General features: G+C 45.1%; 1 long non-coding RNA gene across 1 annotated transcript in view; it reads left to right on the forward strand.

The window, feature by feature from the left end:
- The first annotated feature begins 2,774 nt into the window (after positions 1–2,774).
- The window catches only part of LOC145528776 (uncharacterized), a 413,346-nt gene continuing 390,542 nt past the window's right edge, over positions 2,775–25,578 (forward strand). Inside the window, exon 1 of the long non-coding RNA XR_014070643.1 lies at positions 2,775–2,931. This is a non-coding gene — a long non-coding RNA (uncharacterized LOC145528776). The remainder of the gene's footprint in view (positions 2,932–25,578) is intronic.

Consider the following 25,578-nt stretch of genomic DNA (forward strand, 5'->3'; position numbering starts at 1 on the left):
AATTGTAAGAAGACGTTTGGGGAAAACAGAATACATCAAGAAATCATATTGAATTTCCCTGGCGGTCTAGTGGTTGACTCTGTCCTTCTACTGTAGGGGGCATGGATTCGATCCCTGGTTGGGAAACTGAGATCCCATGTGCTGCACAGCATGGCCAAAAGAAAGAAAGAAAAAAATTAAGTAATTATTTCTTAGGAAGGATAATGGATCTGTTGTCATGTTGAATTTTAATCTTCATGGATGAAGATCAACACTGAAATTTACAGGTAATATAATATGAGGTCTGGGATTGTCTTAAAATAGCCCAGAAAATAAGAGGAATAGATGAAGTAAGAATGGCAAAATGTTGATAGTAGTTGGAACCCAGTGATGGTACGGGGGGTTAATTTTTACCACTTTCTTGACTTTTGTGTGTGTTTGAAATTTTCCGTAATAAAACATTAAGACATTTTTTTTCCATGTCTGGTTTTTAAATTTTCATTTTACTGGAGAGAAGCTAAAATCAGGGGTTGTCTGGTTCAATACCGGATTTCTGGCAGTATGTGTCCTAGTTTGGAGAGGAGGCATAGCCCAGACTGCAAAAATGCCCGACTGGACCCCATCTCGTGATGCTCATCCTCCAAGGCAGGCAGTGCCACCCACTGTGGGTTTCACTGGGAACGACCTCAGTGTGGCTGAAGGAAGGACGAGCCGACCGAGCAGGTAGGTCTGGGTTCAAACCCTGGGCCACCTCCCATAATGTAATGATCTTTCCTAAGTATAATAAACATAAACATGTTGAGCTCATATGTCCTTTGTACCCCTCTCAAACTCATTTAAAAGCTGAGGCTTGGGACTTCCTTATCAGTCCTGTGGTGGAGAGTCTGCCTGCCGGTGCAGGGGACATGGGTTTGATCCCTAGTCCAGAAACTAGGAACCCACATGCTGTGGAGCAGCTAAGCCCGTGTGCCACAACTACTGAGCCTGGGCTCTAGAGCCTGGGAGCCGCAGCTACTGAGGGCCACAAGCCCTGGAGCCCATGCTCCACAACAAGAGAAGCCACTGCAGTGAGTAACTCACACACAGCAACAAAGACCCAGCGCAGCCAAAAATAAATAAATAAAATTAAAAAAGTAAAAAAAAAATCTGAAACTGAAATTTTTAAAAATAAAGAAATAAATGAAAACCTGAGACATGTTTTGAGGGTTAGAAATAATGCACAGGAAGTATCTAATGCATAGTTGATGTCTGATATAAAGAAAATCATTATTAATGAAAAGCTTGTTCGTCCCCCGTCCTGGGGAACAGTCCTTTGTCTTGTGTCTCAGAAGCCACTCAGAAAGAAGTCTCAGAAAGCCAGCACCATGTTGTGGGAGAAATTTTCCCTGCAAGTTTATCTTTGGGAGAAAAGAGTCCTTATCGCGAGATTCCTTTCCTGGGGCCGCCTCATTACCCTGAATTTCTACCCTGTGATCCTTTAATGCAAGTTTATTTACCAATCACTCTTTAGGACTTGGGTTAAGAATTTAAAATACATGTTAATTTAAAACATGAGGGTTTGAGAGGAAGCTTAAAATGTCTCTAAGACATTTTAAAAAATATTTATTTGCTTATTTATTTGGCTGTGCTGGGTCTTAGTTGCAGCATGTGGGATCTAGTTCCCTGACCAGGTATCGAATCTGGGCCCCCTGCTTTGGGCTCATGGATTCTGAGCCTCTGGACCACCAGGGAAGTCCCTCTAAGACATTTTTTAATTGTTGGGTTGCCCTTGGTTTTTTTTTTTGCTCCTTTGCGTTGGCTAATAAAATAAAAATTACCCAAGGACCCTAATTCTTTGGCTTCAGCTCCATCCCCTGGAATGACGGAACTTGTTCCTTGGTGCAAAGTGGCAGCTAATAATAATAATATTCATAATGCCGTACATAAAGATTCTTCAGTAGTATTTTTCTTACAATGTGCTTTTGTTTATAAAAGTAACACAACATGAAAATCCACCCAATTCGCTTATATTTCATTTGTCTACATCATAAGTACTTTTTCAGTTTTTAAAAATGTATCTTTACCATTTCAGTTTATTTATGCTAATGACATTTCTTGTGAGCTAGAAAGGTGGGAAATAATATTGGCACATGGAGAGGGTCAAGGTGAAGGACTTCTACAGATTTCACTTCCACCCCAACTTTCTATCCAGTCATTATTAGATCCATGTTATAATCCACCCATTGAACTGGAAGTCATGCCTGGTTAATTTCCCAGCTGACAATAGCCTGTCCCCCACCTCCTCCCCCTGGGAATTTCCCAAGGGAAACTTAACTAGTACTGACTCAGCCAGCCCACACCTTACAGCCTCCAGCAGCCCCCAACTTTACCCACCTTGATCAGACTTGAAGGAAATCAAAAGTAACACCTAGTTGGGAAAGGGCTAGGCCTCCCACCCTGGGTGATATAGCCTCCCACTCGGCAGTAGGTGTCTTGTTCATTTGGACTCGCAGATCAGGCTGAGGTTCAAGGTTGCTGTGTGGACCAGAACTGGGGACAGAAGCTCAACTCCTGGTGGACTGTGAGGGGTAGACTCTGAGTCATTGCCATTAGAGATGGCAACACAGGACACAATCCTTGTTCCTTTTCTATGGAGTCCACTTATTTTCTCAGTACATTTCTGGGGTCAAAGGTCTCAGCAGATAACCTTTAGCTGACTAGCAAGGCGTCCCTGTGTTTATCAGTATGAGCTAAATGTTAATAAGAGCTACCATTTATCAAGCCATGCACCAGGCATTGTGCTGAGCAAAACTTTCTGTCAACGATTATAGAGCCCCTGGGAATACAGTTGTGAATAAACTCTCCAAAAGCTTATAATCTACTGGTGGTGACAGCCACCCAACAACAGCCATTTGAAAGATTACAAGAGAGCAAAGCCCTATGCAGGGGAGGGCCAGGACCCACTGGAAGTTTGTAAGTAACTTTACTTTTATTTTATTCTCACATGGGAGGTAGGCGTTGCTCTTCCTCCTTTTTCAGACAAGACAGCGGATGTTGAGAGAGTTTAAATCAATTTATTAGTGAAAGGGAGTGCTGGGATTCGACTCAAAATCTGTCTGATGCCAAGGACTTGGGGTCCTCCTCCCCTGTGCTTGCTTGGTGCTCATATGCAGAAACAAAGCTACTCACCACTGTGGGAAGTGTACAATGTGCATTTCAATTTAGCCATATCATTCGTTATAGATGAATTAGATGATCAAAGCTTCAGGGGACCTGTGAAATTTCTGAAACTCTATGCAACTTTGAGGGGAAATGTGCACGTATTTCTTGGGAGGAGATCCCTAGATTATACCCTGTTCTCCAAGGGATCAGTGACACTAAGAGTTTGCTAGCCACTGCATTAGTCCGTGTAGTCATAACCCTCATCCTGACTTTGCTCTCTGCCCACCAAGGAGGCAGCTGAACAAACCCAGCACATAAAGAGATGGGCAATCATCCATGCCCATGGTTTTTCAAGGTGCCAGTGGTGATGATGGAAAGTTCACCCAAGTCTAGTCTTGCTTCTCCCTCTCACCTGCCTGGTTGGGACAGGTAGAACAGGTGGGGTAGGTCTCTCTTGAGGTATGGAGAATTGTCTCCCAATATATTTTTCTCCTGTGGATTCAGTGGTGCCTGATCCATCTTTTCAGGTTGTTTTCTGGGCTGCTCTAACTAAGTACCTACACAATGTCAGTGAATTAAAACAACAGAAATGTATTCTTTCCCAACTCTGGAATCCAGAAGTGATGCTGCCCAACCATTTCATCCTCTTGACACCCTCTTCTCCTGCCCTCAATCTTTCCCAGCAGCAGGGTCTTTTCCAAAGACACAGCTCTGCATCAAGTAGCCAAAGTATTGGAGCTTCAGCTTCAGTCCTTCCAATGAGTATTCAGGGTTGATTTCCTAATGTCCATGAGTTGATGGACATTAATTTCCACCTTTTAAATTATTATATATTTTATTAGTTTATTTTTACTTGGAGGATAATTGCTTTACAATATTGTGTCGGTTTCTGCCATACATCAACATGAAGAAGCCATGTGTATATGTATGTCCCCTCTCTTTTGAACCTCCCTCCCACCTCCCACCCCATCGCACCTCTCTAGGTTGTCACAGAACACTGGGTTTGAGCTCCCTGTTCCATTTTCTGACTGTTACAAATAATGCTACTTTGTGTGTTAGTGTACAAATTTTTGTGTGGATATACTTTTATCTCTTGGGTGTATAACTAAGAGTAGAATTGCTGGATTGTATGTTAACACTTGGAGGAACCGTCAGGCTGTTTTCCAAAGTGGCTGCAGGATTGTACATTCCCACTAGCAGTGTTTCGATTTCTCTACATCCTTGCCAACACTTGCTATTTCTTCCTTTTTTATTATATTCATCCTACTTGGTGTGAGATGATATCTCACTGTGGTTTTGATTTGCATTTCCCTGATGTCTGGTGATTTTGAGAATCTTTCACGTGCTCTTTGACCATTTATTTGTACATGTTCTTTGGGGAAATGTCTATTTAGACCTTTTGCTTATGTATTACTTGGGTTATTTATCTTTTTATTATCGAATTATTAAAGTTCTTTGAGTATTCTGGATACAAGTTTCTGATTAAATATAGGATTAATAATTATTTTCTTCTATTTTGTGGATTGTTTTTTCATCTTCCTGGTGGTATCAGTTCAAGTGCCAAAGTTGTTGATTTTCATGATGTTTGATTTGTCCATTTTAAAATTGTTATTTGTTGCTTGTGCTGTTGGTGCTAAGAAACCATTGCCTCATCCAAGTCCACAAAGATTTATGCTTGTGTTTTTTCTAAGAGTTTAATAGTTTAACTCTTCTATTTTTATTTTATTTATTTTTTGTCTGTGATGTGCAGCGCTCGGGATCTTAGTTCCCAGACCAGGGTTCAATCCTGTGCCCCCTGTCTCGGGAGTGTGGAATCTTAACCACTGGCCCTCCAGGGAAGACCCTAACTCTTCTCTTTTGGTCTTTGGTCTGTTTTGAGTTAATTCCTGTATATGATGTGAGGAAGGGGTACAACCTCATTTATTTTTGCATAAGAATACCCAGGTTTTGCAGCATCATTTGTTGAAAGACTATTCTTTCCTCATTGAAATGTCTTGGCATACATTGTTATTTTTTATGACCTGCAAAAAGCACCGATGAGAAGTTAAAGAAATTGCAGAGAAATTTCTTGATGAATCCTGGATAGTAATAATTCACAGTAGCTACATTTTACTGTGCCTGTCACAAGCATGATTTCATTTAATCTTCACAAAACCTCCAGGAGGTACTTTATGATTATTCTCATTTTACACACGAAGAAGCCAAGGCTTAGAGAGGTTAAGAAGCTTGCCCGAAGGGCTCTTGCTAAAAACCAGTGGTGCTGGGCTTGAAATCCATGTTCATCTGACTCCAGCACTGCTACGAGCAATCATTGGCTCATGCCAGAAATAACAGCAGCAGCTAACTATGTGTCAGCCACTATTCTAAACACATTACTAACTCATTTTATTTCTACAATAACCATAAAAGGGGTGTGTATTTCTTTTACACCCACATATGGATGGGTAAACTGAGAGGCAAAACGTTTAAAAAACAGCTCAACCAGTGCAAGTGGTAGAGTTAAGATTTAAAACCAGAGTCTGCCTTTTTTATTTTTAATTTTGTTTATTCATTTATCTGCACTAGGTCTTAGCTGTGGCATGTGGGATCTTTGATCTTTGTTGCGAATGCAATTCAGAATCTATAATCTATAATTGCAGCATGGGAGCTCTTAGTTGCAGCATGTGGGATCTAGTTACTTGACCAGGGATCGAACCTGCGCCCCCTGCTTTGATCCAGTGGGGTCTTAGCCACTGGACCACCAGGGAAGTCCCCAGGTCTGCTGCTTAACTGAAACATGGTACTCTTCAAAACGTGGTTGCTGGAGTTTTAAATTTTCTACTGCAGCATCTCTGTTTGGAGAAGTTTATGATCTATTCATTCGTGATTTCCACAAACAAGTTGCTTTAAATTCACCAGAGCTTCTTGTCACCGGGATTGCTCATTAGAATAGCCTTGAAGAAATTTCTAGGAGGTATTTTTGTCTTAATGAGATGATCAGTTTTCATAATGCTGACCGTCTGCTTTTCTAAATTAAGAGAGTTTCCTGTAATAACAGAGGATCAGTAGCCTATTGGAAACCAACCATTCCCCACTGTGGGTTTCACTTAAGGTGAAATGATGACTTTCACCCTTTAGGCATGTATCCTTGTTCTTGACCAACACAGGTAGAGTAAATGCTGTCATTCCAAAAAATGACAGTACTATGCTCTTCATTTTTACTGTTCCTTTTCAATCATGAAATGTCACAGTTCATTAATTCCACTTGTTTTTTTGGCACATGAGAAAAAAAAAAAAACCAAGTCCCCCAGTGGTTATGAGCCTTGCCCAGGACTTCTGACCTCAGTTCAGTGCATTTCCTGACCTCTAGGCTGCCTTTTGCTGATGTCAGTTTATTTGTTCTTGTTTTCTTAGGAGTGAACCATCCCAAGGTGTCTGCTGTAAATGTCTTAATGGTGGAATGCAGAATGATATGATGCTTTTCAGCCGTTTTATTGTGAATTTACTCCAGATAGTTTTTGTTTAATCAGAACAATATTTCCTAGGTTGCCAGGCAACATAGTGATAGAGTTTCAGGCTTTGCTGCCAGCCAATGAAATAGAAAAAGACTCTATCTTTTGCTTCCAGCATGGACTTCTTTTTCTCTTTCTAGATTTCTGTTCACTTTGTGTTTATCTCAAAGAATCAAATAGGCATAAAGAAAAAAAAAAAGTGGAAAAAGCTCATTGACGAGAAAATGAGCATCCTTCTTTTTGGTTCTTGTACCTGAATAAGTGGATGGGTAGACATTCAATTTATGTGCAACACTGTGTTAGTCTGAGAAAGCTGGCACCTTGGAGAGTTACATTAACACAGTTACTCAACACAGATCAGGACAAATGGGGAAGGAGACACAGTTAATGGAGGTGAAATTAAAGGTTATGAGTAACTTAGGTAAAATATGCACCCATCTTAGGAAAGGCTACTGTCAACTTTGGGGTAGACGGTGAGGAAAAGATCAGGTTCAAGCAAATTAAACATTCAAAATGGTATAACTTAGGTTGTAATGTTCCCTAATCTGATGTGAATAGCTGACTCATTGGAAAAGTCCTTGATGCTGAGAAAGATTGAGGACAGAAGGAGAAGAAGGAGTCAGAGGATGAGGTGGCTGGATGGCATCACTGATGCAATGGGCATGAGCTTGGGCAAACTTGGGGAGTTGGTGAGGGACAGGGAGACCTGGCGTGCTGCAGTCCATGGGTTTGCAAAGAGTAGGACACAACTGGACGACTGAACAAGTTCTCTCACTGCTGTGGGCCTGGTTCTAACTGTTTCAACAGTTTTGTTATGTTTAGGAATCCTGAGTGGAAATGGGAGGGATGGCAATCCTGGAGAACAATAAACGAATGATTTGTGATGAGAGAAGAGTCTGAAAAAACTATTGTGTTCATTCATTGGGCTGAGCTAGAATTCTTCTCATTACCCATCAGTACCTTTTCAAGCATCTAATCCCGCTGCTGCTATTTGTAGGCGTTATGTGTTGCTTTCTCCCCCATCTCTGATGACCTCACCTTCCTCCTCTAGGAGAAGGTTAAAGAGTCTCTCCTTCTCACCAGGGCGCTCATTCGTCTGTGCTGGTGTCACGGCCCTTGAGGTAAGCCCTTTCCCACAAGGGGCCAAGAGGCATGTGAGATGCTTCAGGACCCCACATCATACACACATTAAGTCACTGGTTTCATGAAGGCCCTTTGTCACCCTCATCTTGACACCTCCCTCCCCTGCCTCCTGCCTCCCAGCTCGCTTCTCTACTTTGGGTCCTAGCCCTTCTTTTTGGACAGCTTTTTTTTTTTTTAATATTTATTTTTATTTATTGGCTGCATTGGCTTGTGACACACAGGCTCTCCACTTGTACCTCCAGAGCATGCAGGCTTAGTTACCATGAGGCATGTGGGATCTTAGTTCCCTGACCAGGAATTGAACTCATGTCCTCTGCACTGCAAGGTGGACTCTTAAACCCTGGACCACCAGGGAAGTCCCTTGGACACCTTCTTTTATAAAATGAAACCCAGATGTTTGGCCCTGTTTATGGCTGCACTCCCCTCCCCCCTCACTCCCAACATCCTGCAGCATGCATGCACAATGAGCTTCCTTAATAAACAACACTCTTCCGGAATTTCTCTGATCTGATTTCCTCTGCTTCACCTTTGCCAGAATCACACTTGCCAAGGTTTCCAGTGCCTCTGAACCACCAACAAACAAGGACGATTTCCCATGCTTGATCATTCATCCACTGGCTCAGTAATAAATCTGATTGTACCATGCTGGACTCACGAGATAAAGGATGCTACCCTTGTCTTCAACAGCCTTATGTTCTTGTCGAGGAGAAGCCAACAAATAGACACGTCTGGCTCCTGACCCAATCTGAGGGCTGGCAATGACTTGGAAAATGCTTCTGGACTCCCCATAAGTTGGTTGGTTGTGTCATCAATTTATCACTTCCTAGACTCCTTTTTTGCCTGCCTGCCTGTTTTGCCTTTTCATTTGAGCTACTCTTTTTCTAGCTCTCCTAGCTGTTTTGAAGACCTGTTGTTCTGTGATCCTGCCTTATAAAGCCCCTTATCACAGCACATATTTTATTTTATTTTTTTTGTCAGATATTGTTACTTTATTTTTTATTTATTTTAATTGGAGGCTAATTACTTTACAATATTGTAGTGGTTTTTGTTATACATTGACATGAATCAGCCATAGGTGTAATGTGTTCCCCATCCTGAACCCCCCTCCCACCTCCCTCCCCATCCCATCCCTCAGGGTCATCCTAGTGCACCAGCCCTGAGCACCCAGTCTCATACATCGAACCTGGACTGGCGATCTATTTCACATATGATAATACACATGTTTCAATGCTATTCTCTCAAATCATCCCACCCTCGCCTTCTCCCACAGAGTCCAAAAGTCTGTTCTTTACATCTGTGTCTCTTTTGCTATCTCACATATAGGGTCGTTACCATCTTTCTAAATTCCGTATATATGTGTTAATATACTGTATTGGTGTTTTTCTTTCTGACTTACTTCACTCTGTATAATAGGCTCCAGTTTCGTCCACCTCATTAGAACTGATTCAAATGCATTCTTTTTAAGAGCTGAGTAATATTCCATTGTGTATATGTACCATAGCTTCCTTATCCATTCATCTGCTGATGGACATCTAGGTTGCTTCCATGTCCTGGCTATTGTAAACAGCATAGCACATATTTAAAAATGTTTAATTTACCCTGATCAAGTTGCAACATCATAAAAAAATGAGAAGTTAAGAATGCAGAAAATGAGAGAGTTCAAAGGAAGGCAAAAATGAACTGTCTAATAAAAGAAAAGAAGGCAAAACAGAACTTCTCATGAGTTAGAATGAGAATCAGGTCTTTATGGACATTTATCACCCATGGATATTTATGAATGTCAGTAGTCAGAATTCAGGGATGTTCATTCCGCCAGATGATGTGCCAGATGATGTGCCAGCTCCAGATGATGGAGCTGGTTGTTTACACCCAGAATCTGTTCTGATTAGTTGGTGCCAGAGTGGATTTACATAAAGGTAGTCAAGCCTCAGCTTCAGAACCCTTTGTTTTGACAGCTGTGTGAAGGCTCTAGGCAAGTGTCCATTCCCATGGTCATGTGTTTTTTTTTAAAACTTGTACACCGAAGAGAAATTAATTCTAGTTGGTTAAGATCATTTCCGCCTTCCATATGACTTCTTCTCCATATACTTCTTGAATTGGTGGCTGCAGGCATTTTAGGGACCACGTTAAGGCGAGTGGAGTAGGGCAAGCATTTAGTTTGGGTCAGAGGCATATACTGATGGGGTTCCCAGTCATTCTTGTGTAGAGTTAAGTATCTCTGGCCACTCTGGTTTAGGAGCGGCTTCCAGAAATACTCCCAGAGCCCATTGCACTGACCCCACCAGCACCAGCAGCTGATATTTCATGAGAAGAGGCACTAAGGCACCTGGCACTAGAAACATGTGGGTGACAGAAGATAACCAGGGTTGGCAATGGAAGGAGCCAGAAGCTATGCCATGGTAAATTAGTCCTTCATCATTTTAAGTTGAGGATTCGGTTCTTATCCATGCCTCGTCAAAACAGAAGTTCTCTCTTATCCAGCATGTACTTGATAATACAGCATCTATAGTTATAAATGCACCACAAAGTATTTTTCATGCATTTGCATAGGGAGTCCATAGCAATACTTTGATATTAAACAAGTGAATTGTAACAAAACATTTCAGATCACAATAAAAGTGGTAGGACATTAAGAAGATAAGATCTTTGACAAGAAGTCATGGATACATGCTTCGATTCTTGATGCTCTAATTAGTGAAGAGGAACAAATCTGATGTCACCCTAGACCCCAGCAGGATGGACTTCTGTTCTGGGCACTGGCTGCCCCGGCCGGAGCTCTCGCTCTCCTCCCACTTTGTCCACTCCAAGGAGAGCAGACCATGAGAAATCAAGGGGCACCTGTCTCTTAGTAGTGTGAACCAGCGGAATGTTTTTGATGAGAAATCTACCCCTGCTTCCCCACATTGGAGACCAATATTTAGAAATCACATTCAGGAAAGACTCTTTCTTTATAAAAAAATTATCTTTAACATTATTTTTGGCTGTGCTGAGTCTGTTGCAGTTCACGCGCTCTTCGTTGATGTGCGCAGGCTTTCTCACGTTGCATTGAGCGGGGTTACTCTCTAGGTGTGGCACTCAGGCTTCTCATTGTGGTGGCTCCTCTTATTTTGGAGCACGGGCTCTAGGTTCATGGGCTTCAGTAGTAGCGGCACAGAGCTTAGTTGCCCCATAGCGTGTGGGATCTTCTCAGACCAGGGATCAAACCTGTGTCCTCTGAATTGGCAGGTGGATTCTTAACCACTGGACCACCAGGAAAGTCTCCTCCAAATGATTATTTTTTATTGAAGTATAGTTGATTTACAACGTTGTGTTAGGTTTTGGTGTGCAGCAATTAAGTTATGTATATGTGTGTGTGTGTATACATATATATATATATATATATGAAAGTGAAGTCACTCAGTCGTGTCCAACTCTTTGCGACCCCATGGACTGTAGCCTGTCAGGCTCCTCTGTCCATGGGATTTCCCAGGCAAGAGTACTGGAGTGGGTTGCCATTTCCTTTTCCAGGGGATCTTCCCGACCCAGGGATCAAACCCTGGTCTCCCGCATTGCAGGCAGATGCTTTACCGTCTGAGCCACCAGGGAAGTCCTTATATATATCTATATATGCATGCTAAGTCACTTCAGTTGTGTCTGACTCTTTGCGACCCCATGGACTGTAGCCTGCCAGGTTCCTCTGTTCATAGGATTTTCCAGGCAAGAATACTGGAATGGGTTGCCATTTCCTTCTACTATATATATACATGACTGAATATATATTATATATTCTTTTTCATTATAGGTTATTACAAGATATAGAATATAGTTCCCTGTATTATACAGTTGGACTTTGTTGTTTATCTACTTTACTTATAGTAAATTGTATCTGCTAATTCCCTTTCTCCTTTGATAACCATAAGTTTGCTTTCTATGGCTATGAATCTGTTTCTATTTTGTAAGTAAGTTCATTTATATCATTTTTTTAGATTCCACATACGATACTGTTTTTCTCTGTCCGACTTACTTCGCTTAGTACAACAGTCTCTAGGTCCATCCATTTTGCTGCAAATGGCATTATTTTGTTCTTTTTTCTCACTGAGTATTATTCCATTGTATGTATGTGCCACATCCTCTTTATCCATTCATCTGTTGATGGACATTTAGGTTGCTTCCACGTCTTGACTATTGTAAATAGTGCTGCTGTGAACATTGGGGTGTATGTATTCTTTCAAATTAGAGTTTTCTCCAGCTGTATGCCCAGGAATGGAATTGCTGGATCATATGGTAACTCTATTTTTAATTTTTTAAGGAACGTCCATACTGTTTTCCCTAGTGGCTACACAGGAAAAAAATTCTTAAAGAACCTGGGAGAGAAAGTGGCAAACCAGGTCATATAGCTAGTGTATGAGAAATGCCAGATAACAGAAAATGAAACACAGCTTTCATTTGTGACATGTGGAAGACAGCCACCAACTCAGGCCACCCCACAGGAACCAGAGTGAGCCAAGCACCTTGAAATAATAGAGTTTAGAGGAAGTTGGCTGGTGAGCAAGGCGGATGTCGTTGTGATGAGTGGATGTAGGCTGGCATGGCCCTGACCATGAGAGGTCCATGCTTCACCTCCCAGAGCCGGAGGGATGGGTGATGACCTTGCCTCCTGCATGCCTGGCTGAGGCTGCAGCCAGACCTCGAACTGAAATGAAAATATCCTTCTAAGGGTATTTCAGGTTCACGATCCAGTTGGCTAGTGGGAGGAAAAGGATATTATCTGATGACAGATAGTGGTAGCCAGTGTCTGCCGATTACTCACAGAATCAACATATGCTGGGAATTCCAGGGAGGTGTGTTCCAGAAAACCTGCATCTCAGTACTTGACTTCTGGTCTCGGTAAACAATGGGGCCTGGCGGAGCTGAGGGGTGGGGTGTTTGTGGAGCTGAACCTCCATCTCTAGTCACGGTGTGATTGGTGCTGTTCAGGTCATGCCGCCATTCCTCAAAAACGTGGGGGATTCCTCAGAAAACCAAACCCTGGAGCATGGGGCTTACCTTAATTCAACTCATTTCACAAATATCTATGTTGTGGGAAGAATGTAGGCATGGGAATGTAAAGACACAAGAGAGGGCCCCTCTCCTTAGGGTTTTGCACGTTGCATAGGAGGCTTATAGAGTTCTGTTCTGACAAAGAATGACCTAGAAGGAACTGGCAGCTACTTGTTAATTCTTTGGAAGCTGGTGTTGGCTAAGTTGTGTGAATGACTGGGAACAAGGATGGGTGTTGGGAGTAAGTTAATTTTAAGCTCCCAGACCTTCTGTCTCTTAAGAAATCTATTTTCCCTTCACTCAGCTTTTCAACACATCGACATCGGCTGTCTCGTGGGTCTCTGGGTGATTTAGAAGTACTTTGAGCATCCAGGAAAGGTTACGACTCTCTGTTACTAATCTTATAAACATCTATTAAGTATGAAGCCCTCTGGTGGCTCCTTTCTAATTGGTCCATTGCTGCTTGCATGGTGTGGAGCGCTGACAGTAATGGCCCTTAATCTGGGGCCCATAGCACCAGCTGTTGGGAATTGTGCCAAAGCCAGAGCGCACCTCGCTTAACCCTGAGAATTGACATGGTGGTTCTGTTCTGAGTGCCTACTCCTCCCTCAAGAAAGCCAGTTGGGCCAAAACAGTGGAATGTTTTCAGGGCTGTAATGTGAGTAACTTCTGAGACAAATGGCCATGAAGTCAGTGCTTTATCTTCTTCCAAAGCTGGAAACACGAATGCTATCTGTGCTTTCAAGTTTAATGGCTTGCAGCAACAGGGCGGAACATTCTTACATTATGAGGTATGGGCTGTGCTGCCTGGTGGTCAGCAAGCCTAGCTGACATGACTCCATGTTTGGGGAAAAAGAGAGAATGTCCTAAAACAAAGGACCAGAGAAGTGACTGAAAGTTCCATAAAAAGCGATGGTTGATGGTCATGAGGACCACCATTTAGCTATAGTATCACTTTTATGAACTCTGACATTAAAGGAGCAGAAGTAAGATGACTGTAGTTCTAAACCTCTCATTCAAAGGGGTTGTGGGTCAACTCCTAAGGAATAACTGACGTCAGCCCTGTAGCGAGCTAACAAATATCCAGGCAAATGGGCTCTTCTTTGTTCTTACCTGCTTTTTAAGAAAAGCGTGCATTTGTTTGTTTGTGTATTTTTGGTTGCACTGGTTCTTAATTGCTTTTCGAGGACTTTCTCTAGTTGTGGCGAGCAGGGGCTACTCTTTGTTGCGGTGAGTGGGCTTCCCATCACAGTGTCTTCTCTTCTTGTGGCGCACGGGCTTAGTTGCTCTGTGGCATGTGGAATCTTCCCAGACCAGGGATCGAACTGGTGTTCCCTGCATTGGCAGGCAAATTCTTACCCACTGCACCACCAGGGAAGTCCCTTATCTGCGTTTAAAACTAGTTAGCTTGAATTATTTATAGGATTAAAAGCTAATGTTGATGGAAGATAACTTGCTTTGTAGTTCACGAAAGTGATGATAGTGATAGTCATTTTGCAAACATATTTAAATTCGTTGTTATAGGTGATAAATAAGTCTCTTAAGTCTCTCAGACATGCTTCCGTAAGAGAGCCTGGAAACATCTTCTTTGGTGCCTCGGGCAGTTCTTTGAACGGAGAAAGTGATTGGAAGTTTGTGATTGCTGGTACCTGATAATATTAATAATGATGATCATGAAGATGGTGATGAAGATGGCTAATGTTCTGAGTGTTCTCTATGCACTTGGCTCCCTATTTTGTGCATTAAGTCATCACCACTCTGTGAGTCAGTTACCCTCATTTCATAGATGAGAAATGAAGACAAGTAGAGGATAAGTAACTAGTCTGTGTTCATACGGTACATTTGTAACCATGCTGGGAAAATTTCCCAAGGTTTCAGGCTCTAAAGTCTAAGCTCTTGCTCAATCTACTCTACTAATTTTTTTTTTTGCTTGTACCGTGAGGCATGTGGGATCTTAGTTCCTCAACCAAGGATCAAGCCCCCGTCCCCTGCAGTGGAAGCCCAGGGTCTTAACCACTGGACAGCCAGGGAAGTCCCTCTACTGATTTCTACATGCTAATGAACCTTGGCTACTTTCTGCTCCTGTCCTCACCATATAATCTACATCAAGCCATATCAATAAACCCCTCAGACAAAGGTGCTATTGTTGCTGTATAGGGTATATCTGAGAGATTTTAAGCTAAATTGGGGATCCAGTCTTCTTTTAAGGGGATATTTGCTGCCAGGTCCTGAGGTGTATCTGAAGATGGTGTTTACTTTGTCATTAACAATTCCCCCCACCCTTTTTTCCCTACTCATAAAAGAAAGAAAGAAATATGTACTGTCCAATGGGACAAGCAGTTCTGGTGTGGAGAGTCTAGTTCTGGCCCGATCATCCTCATTCACAGCCTGTGTGGTTAAATCCAAGATACCTGACTCTCTATCATGCAAAAATCTCGTGGAGATCAGACTGTCTGCCTCCCACCTGGTAAGGATGCAGTGGTGTCTAATGTAGGAAGGGAGGTGATTGGTCCTCAAAGGGAGCAAGGCAGGGCCTCCAAGGGATGATGGCTGACAGCTCTCTGCTGATTCCCTCTCTGGGATCTGCAGGTCCAAGGTCACGCCTGCTTCCTGGGGCAGCCTGGAGAATGGAGGAGCATTTACCACGGGCTCAGGGATGGGGTTAGTGATGGGATGAGGGTGGCACTCATGAGGAATCCTCCCAATGATTGAACTGATGTTACCATTGAGGGAAACTGGGTACAAGGAATGTGGCATCTCTCTGTATTATTTATTACAATTGCAGGTGCATCTCCAATTATCTTCAAATAAAATTTCAATTGAAAAAAGGAGTGGTGGGAGCAGTATTGAGCCAGAGAGCCCATGATCCTTTGAACAGGCAATGACAGTGGAAACTAAAAAAAGAATGTTGCCATACATGCAACCCCAAATAACAAGCACTTCCCCCAGACTAACCAACCCTCCAACCAAGAAATAAAAATGACTGATCCCTGGTCTACCCACTTAAGCTGTCAATTTTTTTTTTTTTTTTAATGTTGTAGCCATTTTAGAGAATCCCCTAACAGTCCAGTGGTTAGGACTTGGCTCTTTCACTGCTGTGGCCCAGATTCAATCCCTGGCCAGGGAACTAAGATGCTGAAAGCCAGGTGGCACAGCCCCAAAAAAATTGTAGCCATTTTAGATGTAGGTCTTTAAAAAATGTCTTACATAGTCCTAAGCCTTCTTATATATAGTATAGTGAATACAGCAAAATAATCTCAGTTGTTCCTGGAAACAGAACACCTTCAGCCGCAAATCACAGATAGCTTCACTGGAAATATCTTTTATTCAGTCATCAAGTTGTGTCTGACTCTTTGACCTAATGGACTACAGCCTGCCAGGCTCCTCTGTCCTTCATTATCTCCCGGAGTTTGCTCAGATTCACTGAAACAGCTTAAACACTGAAGAAAAGGTATTTGTCTATATAAGAAAAAGTTGGGACGGAGGGTCAGAGTTTAGGGCTGTTTGAATAAAGCCGAGCTGCTGTGCTTGGTAAGGTTTCTGATGGCTTTTAGGGTTTTTCTGTCTCATACTGGTAAGCTCCTAGTAATATTTTCTTGATGTTGTCAGCATGCAGTAGAATTTTGTTTCTTTCTAATTTATTGTTGCTTGGAAAGTGGGTAACAAAACTTATTGGTATGAGTGTGTGTGTGTGTGTGTGAGTGGGCATGAGTGTGTTAATGAACAGGTGTTGAGCAGACTCCAAGGCACTGAGTATTCACTCGTTTGTGTGCAGTGTTTGTAAAATCCATTTGACTGCTCAAAAGCCTCATTGGTTCCAAACAGTAAAGACTTCTGAGATACTGTATTCTGAAAAGGTAAAATGAAACATAACCATGAAAATTGCCTGTTGCTTTGCTGATTTCAGGCTGGCCAGAATAATACTTCTGAGGGGCAGCCTAAGCACCTTGATTCTGCAGCCAGACTGGTTCAAACCTTGGCTGTAACATGCACTGGCTGTGTGACATGGGGCAAGGTACACAACAAGGCACAACGTACATAATTGTGCCTCAGTTTCTTTACCTGTAAAATGGGAATGGTGATAATATCTATTTCATAGGTTGCTAAGAGGATTAAATGGGTTGATCTGTGTAAAACACACAGACAAGTACCTGGCACATAGTAAGCGCCATACCAGTTCATATATTTTAAGCCACAGTTGCCATTTAGTTTCTAAGTGGTGTCTGACCCTTATGTGACCCCATGAACTGTTGCCCGCCCGGCTCCTCTGTCCACGGGATTTACCAGGCCAGAATACTGGAGTGGGTTGCCGCTTCCTTCTCCAGGGGATCTTCCTGATCCAGGGATCGAATCTGGGGCTCCTGGATTGGCAGGAGGATTCTTTGCCGTCTGAAGCACACTAAGGAGCAGTGTGAATAAGAAATGTTGACAAGCACTACCCTCCATCCTCATGTAACTCCCGTGGTCAGCAGGTGAGGCCACAAAGGCAGTTTTTCCTATGGTTTCTGGATTATTATCACCTGACCGCACGGTAGCACCTGAGCCCTTCCAGTATGTGTCTCTCTGGGAGTCTCACAGGTGGGGTGTGGGGGGGAAGAGATGCTGGTTGGTTCCTGTGATCTTCCTGTGCCGGGACCCGCCATTCCTCTGTGCCCACTGTCGCTCTGGCTGCCCCTCCTTTGGCCCCCATCTGCTGTCCCTTTAGGTGCCAGTTCCAGACACTGGGAGAGTCAGTGAGATGGGCCAGCATCAGGGGTGGCTGGCGATGGTGGTCTCAGGTGGTGGTGTAAACAGGCCTTAGGGGCTCACCATAGGAAGTGGGGGGCAGTTACGGAGTGTTGTCATCGTGAATTGGGCAGGCACCTCACACTGTGCGCGCTGCATTGACTGTTGTTCTTGCTGTTTAATCCTTCAGTTGTGTCTGACTCTTTGGTGACCCTTTGGACTGTAGCCCGTTGGGCTCCTCAAATTTCTCGGACTAGAATACTGGAGTGGGTTGCCATTTCCTTCTCCAGGGAATTTCCTGACTCAGGTGTCGAACCCACATCTCCTGCATTGCTGGCCGATTCTTCACCGCTGAGCCACCAGAGAAGCCCATGTTGCATTGACAAATCGGAGCAAATACTGGTTTAGGAGTTAGCTGCTCACCAGCAGGTTGACTTTAGAGAAGCCATTTAACCCGCCTGACTCTCGATCTCCTTATCTCTAAAGGGGAGGTGTTGATAATACCTGTAATACCTGATTTGTAGTTTTCAGTGCAGAATAAAATATGGGGCTCTTTGTGCCAAAACGATTAATACTATCAAGACGGTGACAGTAGAATATGAAACCAAATGTAGGCTTCTTTTAAATGTGGGGTCATTTGTGGCTGCAGCGTCATTCAGGGAGCTTATCCTGCACAAGAGTGTAATACTGACCTAAAAAAAAATCTTACAAGAAGGTATCATATACTTCTATTTATGTGTTTCTGTTGTTTTAGTCTTAAAATGTTCTTTTAAAAGACTTGACTTGTGCTTCTCTGAATTCCACCAGAGTTAGAGTTGATCTTCAGGTGATATGCCCCCCCGGGGGCGGGCTGGCCCTTGGGTCAGTGGCCGCAAACGTGGGGGCTGAGGATGTGGTTTCCAGCCTCACCTCAGCGTACAGCCAATCAGGGAGGAAGATGGGGGCTTCTCCCACCTTCTGCTCTGTTCTGGCCTTGGCCTCACTTGGAGAGAAGTTTGCATGAGTGGCTCTGGCAGGGAGCTCAGGATGCGACTGGGGAAGACAAACTGGACAGTCCCACCTCCTCCCAGAACTGCCACCTAGGAGCCTTGGCAAGGGGCTCTGGAGGAATGCCAGGAAAGGAATTCATTCTATTAGAAGGGACAGAGTGGGGGAGGGCTTCACAGGTGCTAGTGGCAAAGAACCTGCCTGTCAATGGGTTTTGATCCCTGGGATCAAAGACGTGGGTTTGATCCCTGGGTTGGGAAGACCCCCTGGAGTAAGAAATGGCAACCCACTCCAGTATTCTTGCCTGGAGAATCCCATGGACAGATGAGCCTGGAGGGCTACAGCCCATGTGTTCACAAAGAGTCGGATGCGACTGAAGTGACTTAGCACACATGTGCATTGAAGGGACGAAGACCCCCTTCATCTTTACCATCAAACAAACGATCTATGATTTTAGTACCTGCTATGTGCCCACTCTCTAGAGACAATCCCAAACTCACTTTCTTCTTCTTTTTTAAAAAACATTTGTTTATTTATTTGGCAATGCCAGGTCTTAGTTGCGGCATGTAAGATCTTAATTCCCTAACGATTCCTTAGTTCAAGGATCGATCCCCAGTTGTCCTGCATTGGCAACGGGCAGAGTCTTAGTCACCGGACCACCAGGGAAGTCCCCCAAACTCATTCTCAAGCAATCTTGCTGTGCACTTACCCGGCCCACCTCTGGGCTAAGCCACGGTCCAGTTTGGCCTCCTGCCTCTAACCGTCTGGCTCCCCAGGGACTGCTGATGGCATTCTTGATCCAAAAGGTCTCCTTGCTTCTGGGCCTTCTCTCTCCTTGCGGATCCTTCCTGAGCCCCTGATGGGGAAACTTACCCCGGTTGCCCTGAGGCCTGACCTTGCTCTCCCTCTTTCCAGCCCCTCCACTGCCACACAACGAGCCCCAGACCAGACCGTGGCACCAGCCATCGCCCCCTCCCCAGGACTCCCACTTGCTGGTAAAGCTAATCCCTGACTTCCTTCTGGGACATCCGTGTGGCCCAGTGATGGGTTATCAGCTAATAAAATGGCCAGGAGGAAGGAAAAGAGGAAGAATGGGGGTGGGCAGGAGAAAAGGAACTCTGTCTGTCCAGAGGAAATTCAAGATAACCACATTCTTCACCTCTGAAATAATGGGAGAAAAGTGTCTAATATTTCAGGGCAGTTTCCATCTTAGGAATGGCTTGCATTCCAGATGTCAAGGCAACCCCTCGGAAATCAGAATTTATTTTCCTGAGAAGAACTATGGCACATGGCCATTCTCAGCAAAGACCCCCAGAACCTTGCAGTATTACACCAAGAGACCAGGTTAGTAAAACCAGTTCCCCTGTCTGTCTGAAGCCCTGTGAGGCATTAGTGAAATCTCTGGAACATTTTGGAGGATGGTGACAGCTGACAGAGGGGACACAGTCCTCTGGGGTCTGGCACTTTGCATAATTAAAGACACTTCTGTCTTCTCAAAGGGACTTCCCAGGTTGCTCAGTGGTAAAGAATCCACCTGCCAATGCAGGATTTGATTCCTGGATCAGAAAGATTCCCCGGAGGAGGAAATGGCAACCCCTTCCAATATCTTTGCCTGGAGAATCCCATGAACAGAGGAGCCCGGCGGGCTACAGTCCACAGGGTTGCAAAGAGTCGGACATGATTGAGCAACTGAACACACACACCCACATCTTCTGTAAGTCTCCTTCCCAGATAGGAATGTTCTCATAAAGGAGGCACTTTGGGGAGTGGGTCGTTAAACATGCTATTTGGGAAAATTTGCCCAGTGGAGGTGAAGGTTGGCCTCCAAACCCAGACTTTCCTGTTCCTAGTTGCTCACAAGAAGAGTGTTAGAGAGAGTGTGTGTGTGTGTGCGTGTGCATACGCATTTCACAGAAAGCCCATTTTGTATGCGTTCCCTGCAGTTGCAGACCTCAAGGACTTGACTGTTTTTGTAATGATGATGAATAAAAGCAAAGTCTTTGAAGAAAAAAAAAAGTTCATTTTGATTTTTCAAGACAAGTCAGCAGCCGCCCCAGAGACGTCCCCATCCTTCTCGCCCCATGCTCCCTGCTCAGAGCTTCGCATTCATGTGCTGTTCACTGTAACTGAAAAACGCCTCGGCCTCTAGAAAGCTAAGTGGATGCAAATGGATTTGGAATTGTCAGCTTGGAGCAATCTCCAGGGGCCGGGAGCCCCGACACAACTTTGATGGTCCTGACAGAGCCGCCCGCACCCCTCTTCGGAAAGCCGGCTGCCCAGGCGTGCTTCCTGCCATCTGTAGCTATCTGGGACCTCACTTCTGTTTATGAGGCTGCAGGAGATGAAAGCAGGAACCACGTTAATTATTGCAAAGTGCTTTTTACTTTTAAAGTGCCTCCCTGGCGTTAATTAGTTATTCCTCCTTACAGCACTCTGGTGAGGTAGGTCAGACTTATTACCACCCCCCCCCCTTTTTTTTTTACCTTGGAGGAAATGAAGACACAGAAATTTAATGACTCCCCAGGGGACCTTGGGGAAAGCTGGTCTCCTAGACAGAGTTAGGTTTGCAATGTGATCTGCCTGGCTTCCTCTGTGGGTCTCGCAGATCTGCCATTCCTGGCTGCCACACTAACACCCCAGGTGTATCTTAGGCAGGAATAAGTTCTGTCTGCCATTGTCAAAGGACACTGGATTTGCCAGAGGCTTGGGCGGTTGGAAACAAAGAGCAGAGGTTACTGCCCCAATTCCCATCCATTTCAGGCAAGGAAACTCATTGGTCTTGGTCCTTCGCTCTTCTAAAGGAGGTGAGGTTTGGGAGGTGGGTCACCCCTGGTCAGATGCCCAGTGAGGGCGATGAAGAAGGGAGGGAAGAAGGGCGTGGGCAGAGAGCTGATTCTAAATGCTCTTGTCCCTAGCGTGCACTTTCCAGGTTGCTTCTCATCTGTGGGGATCTGGAGGCAGAGGTGCTGATGCAACCGCCTTCACATTTGGGGGCAGAAAGTGATTAAACAGGAAAGGACAAGGCAAGGGTGGCAGGGAACCAGATGGCAGCTGCTTCATGCAAGTTCTGGCTGTTCCAGGACAAGGCTCTCACTGGCTGTTTCTCTTCTGTTGTTGTTGTTCTTCAGTCGCTAAGTCACATCCCAACTTTCTGTGACCCCCTGCAGCACACCAGCCTTCCCTGTCCTTCACGTCTCCCAGAGTTGGCTCAAATTCATGTCCATTGAGTCGGTGATGTCATCCAACCATCTCATCTCCTGTCGCTCCTTCTCCTCTTACCCTCTGTCTTTCCCAGCATCAGGTTCTTTTCCAGTGAGTCGGCTCTTTGCATCAAATGGCCAAAGTCTTGGAGCTTCAGCGTCAGTATCAATCTTTCCAATGAATATTCAGGATTGATTTCCTTTAGGATTGACTGGCTTGATCTCCTTGCTGTCCAAGGGACTTTCAAGAATCTTCTCCAGCACCACAGTGCTGAAATTGAAAGCGTCGATTATTTGGCGCTCAGCCTTTTCATCCAGCACAGACTCTGTTCATGGTTGTCATCACATCACTTTCCTTCCCTACTTCCAGGTAGAGCTGGAATTAGGTCTTCTCACCCCAGACCCTGCACTTTCCAACTAAAGCCTCCCTGGATTTAAGCAGGTATCCTTTTCACCAGTAAAATGATCAGGTCACCTTGGGTCAGCAGATAACTTTGAGAACTCCATGTGAGTAGAGTGACCTCCTTCATTTCTACATGGAATTTGGGGTTGACAGGCAAGACTGACAGCTGGAGTAAGAGCATTTCTAGGACTGAGGACAGAAGGTGGAGGTGGAGGACCCGGGTCCGTGGGGGTAGGGAGGGAGCAGGTCTGGGAGCAGCTCAGTAAACCCACCCGCAGCAGCAGCCCCTGTTGGAGCTCAGAGCCTGTGATTCCTGGCACTCCAGGGTGGCTCCATCTTCTCTCACCTCCATGCTCACAGGTCCCCCAGAAGCACCTGTGCTTTGAGGCAGCATCCCCTTCTCGAGGATGCTGGGCCCTCTCCCCTGGGGAGATGTGTTTTCAGTCCCACCCGAGCCAGACTGCCCTCTGTGCAGGCAGGTGAGATGGACCTCAGGTGTTTCTGTGCCCACCTGGGGCATCTTTCCTCTAATCCATCTGGTCCCGAGAGCCTTCACGTGGCAGCCTGACTTCCCCTTGGGGGGCATGATGGACACTCGTGTGCTGGGACCCTCTCCTGGACTAGCAGAGGACACGCTAGTCCTTTTCCAGCAGGTGCCTGTGCTGGGCTGTCCACTGTCCACTACTAGTTGGGTGACTTTGGGTAAGTCTTTCATGGCTCGAGGTCTTGCTTATCATCCATAAAGTGGGAGGATATTTAAGAATATTGACCTTATTTAGGAGTATCAGATAAGTCAAGACAGAGCACTTCAAACAAGGCTGTCAGATATTAATACTAATATTTAAATAACACTAATAATTAATACTAATAATGATCAATACTCCAGTGCTCAGGAGAGAGAGGACACCCCCCCACCCCCACCTTGGTTATAATAGAACACGAAGTGATGCGGTTCAAGTCAGCACGAGTGTGGATGCCTCCAGGAAGCCTTCCCTTCCTGCCCCACTCTCCGATCAGCCAGGATAAGTCAGGGCTCCCCTCCTGGGGGCCACACTTCCTGTGGGCAGCTGTGGGTTCAAAGCCCACCCCAGAGGACGTGGGCTCTTCATCCTCACATCCCCAAGCCTGCCATGGGCTCTGCCCAAGGGCATGTGACCACAAATCCCTCGGAAGGAATGGCGAGTCGCAGCAACGAGGCCTGTTTTTCTGCCTTTCTGGGTGCAAATTCCAGCTTTCCCAGAGCAGCTCTAGTCAGTTCCCCTGGTGCAAGGCTGCTGGGGAACATTTGAGGGGAGACGAAGCTAATAATCTTACCTCTGGGAAAAATGTGTGTTTTTCGCTGCAGGTTTTGCTGTGGGTATCGCTCTCTTGGCCTTGAGGGCAGGTCAAGTCTGTGCACAGACACCAGGATATTGGATGCTTGAACATTCCTTGGAGATGACTTTGCCCAGCTCTGCAATTCTTCCCATCTGGGTAGCAGAGATTAAGTGACTCACTCAAGGACCCTAGAACAAAGGGACCCATCTTGGGATGGGGACCAGCAGCCCTTGGTTTCTGGATGAGCACTTTTCTCAGCCCTCGAGGGGGTTCACTGAGGGGAGGGAGGGGTTTCGGCCGGTTTTGAAATTTTCAAGGCCGTCCAGCTGGTGGAGCTGAGGCCAGAACAGCCACCCTGCTTGAGAAGACTTCAGGCTGCCCGGGGCACCTGAGCTGCTGCAGGGACAGGAAGTAATACTTTCAGAGTTTTAGCCCCAAAACCTCAGAAACTTTTTGATGATGCATTAAATGTCAAGTATATTGTCGAGAGGAGGGGGGAAGAAAAAACCCAACAGCGAGCTATCAGTCTTGTTCCTGAGATGACAGGACATACTCAGTGACGTTACAGGAAGTCACACTGTCAAAATACGGAGAGACTAGTGTCTGGGAGACCACACCTTATAATAAACTGTACTGAGTACAAAAGAGTTTTTGAGGGCACCTTCCGAGGAGCAGCCGGAGGAGGAGGGGTGGGGAGAAGGCAGTGGGGGCTACTGAGTGGAGATCTCTGCTGCGAGGAGCAGACAGAGAATTTAACTGAAAAGACTGACTTGGAGGGACTTCTCAGGCTTCAGGCAATTATCATGAAGATTTAGGTAAAACTGAGGTTAAAAAAACCCCAAAAAACATAATTGAAGGAAAAAGATTTTTCCATCTTATTTCTGCATACCTGATGGACATGAGTTTGAGTAAACTCCAGGAGTTGGTGATGGACAGGGAGGGCTGGTGTGCTGCAGTCCATGGGGTCGCAAAGAGTCAGACAGGACTGAGCGACTGAACTGAACTGAACTGAACCTGATTTGTCTTCTAGGACCATCATTGCCAGATATGGGTGGGACTGGAGGGTACTCTTAGGGATCACCTTGTACAATGAGTGGGGCCTCGAAGCCAGCAGATGGTCTTAGCCCAGGTCCTCAGCTAGATAATGGCTCAGCAAGCCCAGCCCCGCCCCCCCCCCCCTCCCCCGCCGGGCAGCCTGGCCCCAAGCCCTCCTCTTCCTGTGGCCACACCCATCCGTTCACCCATCTCCTTTTCAAGCGAGCTGGCTCCCCTGGGGGCCAGTGTTTTGTTCTCCAGGGCAAGTATCTAGCCCTGCAGGACACAGGTTTGCTGAGTGAATAAATGAAAACCAGGTAGGACCTGGGCCAGACTCCTCCACGCAGTCGTGTGTGCAGACTGTAGAGCTGTTTGAAACACCAAAGGATTTAAGTTGCACAGGGTGTGGTTGCCTGGGTGTGTTTGAAAGATAGGCAGGGTTCCTATGCTGCTCATGCATCTCTCTCTCTCTCCCAAGCCTAGGTGTTTCTCTCTCTTACTTCCATCTCCAGCCCTGATCCTCCGCTGGGCCCATCTCTCCAGCGGCCGGCTTGACATCCTCACTAAAATATTCAGCAGGCATCTCAAGTGCCACATGGTCAAACCACTCTTCTCCCCTTCTTTTTCTCTCACCTGTGTTCTTCCTGAATCTAAGGAGTTGCTCCTGGTTGTTCTGTTTCCCCTCCAACCCCAAGAAAGTCCTACTGGCTTCACATATCCCAAGTCAGACCTCCACCTCTCCTCCTTGGTCAAGCCGTCCCCATCTCCCGTTGTGTTCTCTGGCCATTCCGACTTTCCTTCTGTTTCATAGTTAATGTGCACTTCATGGACTTTGCTCACTCCTTGGAAGAAAAGCTGTGACAAACCTAGACAGCGTGTTAAAAAGCCGAGACATCACTTTGTGACGAAGGTCTATATAATCAAAGTTATGGTTTTTCCAGTAGTCACTTACGGATGTGAGAGTTGGACCATAAAGAAGGCTGAATGCTAGAGAACTGATGCTTTCGAACTGTGGTGCTGGAGTAGACTCTTGAGAGTCCTTTTACTGCGAGGAGATCAAACCAGTCAATCCTAACAGAAATCAGTCCTGAATATTCATTGGAAGGACTGATGCTGAAGCTGAAGCTCCAATACTTTG

The sequence above is a fragment of the Giraffa tippelskirchi genome, chromosome 12 (assembly GCF_054371585.1).
Source record: "Giraffa tippelskirchi isolate mGirTip1 chromosome 12, T2T-mGirTip1v1.2.pri, whole genome shotgun sequence".
In the NCBI taxonomy this organism is placed as follows: domain Eukaryota; kingdom Metazoa; phylum Chordata; class Mammalia; order Artiodactyla; family Giraffidae; genus Giraffa; species Giraffa tippelskirchi.